This window comes from Mandrillus leucophaeus, unplaced genomic scaffold (assembly GCF_000951045.1).
Source record: "Mandrillus leucophaeus isolate KB7577 unplaced genomic scaffold, Mleu.le_1.0 Scaffold1000, whole genome shotgun sequence".
NCBI lineage: Eukaryota > Metazoa > Chordata > Mammalia > Primates > Cercopithecidae > Mandrillus > Mandrillus leucophaeus.
The window spans coordinates 133,259-135,916 of NW_012098100.1; positions in this window are offsets into that span (position 1 = coordinate 133,259).

The following is a 2,658-nucleotide window of genomic DNA, read 5'->3' on the forward strand; positions in this document are numbered from 1 at the left end:
TTCTTTGTGGAGGGAATTTTAGGTGGTGAATGAGAGATGATTGTGCACACCTTTTCCCAACTCTATATCCAGGCTTCATGTTGGTGTTTGAAATTGGCCATGGAGGAGTAACAACATCATACAAACTGGCAAATGCTACAAATAAAGCCCTCTCCCTACCCCAAACTCCAGAGCCAGAGATTTAACATTTATCAGTACACAAAACTGGTTTTATCCTTATTTTCTGCAGAAAGAAACTGAGGTTCTAAGAGTCTAGTTATCTGCCCAGATACAGAGCCAGTACTCAAGTGTTTTGACTCTTGAGGTCGAGTGTTATTTCCCTTATAGGACACTCTTGGGTTTGTGTCAGGTTTTGCACCAAAAGCTTTACATGGATTTTTTCTTCTAAGCCTTATAACAATTCTGCAAAGGAAGTATGACTGTTATTCTCACTTTACTGATACTCACTTTAATGATAAGGAAACTAAGGCTTTAAGAAGTTAGTAACTTACTAATAATCAAATGCTGGTCTATTTGATATTAGAATCCATTCACTCAAAACCTATGCTATTCTAACTCTACTAAATTTTACTTTGTCAAAATAAATCAAATCCCTTGTTAATTTTCATTATGATGTAGAAGGATTAAGAAGGGATAATATTATCAAAGGCACAAATTAAGTCCATGAAATACAATAAATATAGAAAGGGATCTCAATATTAAAAAGAATGACACTTTTCTAATATTCCAGGAAAGTTCCTTGGGAGATGTGAAATTTTGGAAACTCTTTTGATTATGAGTGAGACATTGTCCTACACATAGGGGACATTCCAACATAGGGTGTGGCTGGAGAGAAAACTTCAAGGCAAAAGTGTGATGACCTGATCAAGGAGGTGGTGAGCATGTTCACCTAAGAAGAGCAGGGAAGACCCTCTGGGGAATACGAAAACAATAGAAATGAGGTTTTCTGTGTGCTCTAGTAAAAGGCTTTGAAGTGAAAATAAGGAGCTAAACAAAAAGCATAACAGATTTTGCTTTGAATTTTAAAAACTGAAATTCCAGATAGCACAATATCTTTTTAAAATTTTGTTCTCTATTACTTAGTGAAATAATGTATTTTCTTGACCTTCTATTTGTAAAAAAAAAAAAAAAAAAAGAAAAAAAATGTTAAGTACCCTTTCTTGTATTTATCTCCTCCCCATTACCCATGCTTCTCACTTCACTCTCTCCCTGTCAGAACTTGGCAAGAGCATAAAGGTTACCCTGAAGCACTTTTGGTGGTAATCAGCGTGCCTTACAGCCTGAGAACATCAAGGAATTCCTTCCACCTGCTATAAAACAGTGCTTAAAGCGAAGTTCTCAGAGACATGGTGCTAATGGAAAAGTTGCTCCATTTAGTGTTTAACGTTTTGAAGAAAAGAAAGCTGGGAGTATACAATGTCAAAATATTTTAGAACCCATACATAATTCCCAGAATTCCTAGCTCCATGTAATTTTCCCCATCTCAAAATTAAATATCTCAACATCACCAACAAAAGATTAAATACAACTTTATTAAATGCATGCTTAAAAGTAACAGGGCCAGGTGCGTTGGCTCATGCCTATAATCCCAGCACTTTGGGAGGCCAAGGCAGGTGGATCACTTGAGGTCAGGAGTTCGAGACCAATCTGGCCAACATGGTGAAACCCCGTCTGTATCAAAAACACAAAAAATTAGCCAGGTGTGGTAGCGTGCACCTGTAGGTCCAGCTACTTGGGAGGCTAAGTCATGAGAATTGCTTGAACCAACGAGGTGGAGGTTGCAGTGAGCCAAGATCATGCCACTGCACTCCAGCCTGGGTGATGAAGTAAAACTCTGTCTCCAAAAAAAAAAAAAGTAACAGGTTTTTAACAATACAAATTATTTTGAGGACTTAAATAGCACCTCAAACATTAATGCCTGTCTCCATAACTGCCACTGAGAACTCTGTCCCTATCCAATAAAAGAGATCAGAGTTTAGAGTCTATGATAATCCCTAATGCAAGCATTCTGATCCGAAATTTTAGAACAGAGTTTTCCTAGTAAAAGAATTACACTTTTGGTTTTTTAATGTTAATTGCTAAGTGATCTGCTGTGAGTTGAATTATGTCCTCCAAAAATTCATATGTTAAAGTCCTATCCTCCAGCACCTCAGAATGTGACCTTCTTTGTAAATAGTCTTTGCAGATGTAATTAAGAGGCGACCACATTGGAGTATCGTGGGCTGCTAATCCAATATGACTGGTGTCCTCACAAAAAAGGAAAATTTGGCCAGTTGCGGTGGCTCACGCCTGTAATCCCAACACTTTGGGAAGCCCAGGCGGGCGGATCGCCTGAGGTCAGGAGACAAGCCTGGCCAACATGGTGAAACCCCACCTCTACCAAAAATACAAAAACTTAGCTGGACATGGTGGCGGGCATCTGTAATCCCAGCTACTTGGGAGGCTGAGGCAGGGAGAATCACTAGAACCTGGGAGGCAGAAGTTGCGGTGAGCTGACATCACGCCATTGCATTGTAGCCTGGGCAACAGAGCGAGACTCTCTCTCAAAAAAAAAAAAAAAAAAAAAAAGAAAAGGAAAAAGATAAGGAAAATCTGACACAGCACACAAAGAGAACACCATGTGAAGACAAAGGCAGAGATTAGGGTGATGTATCTACA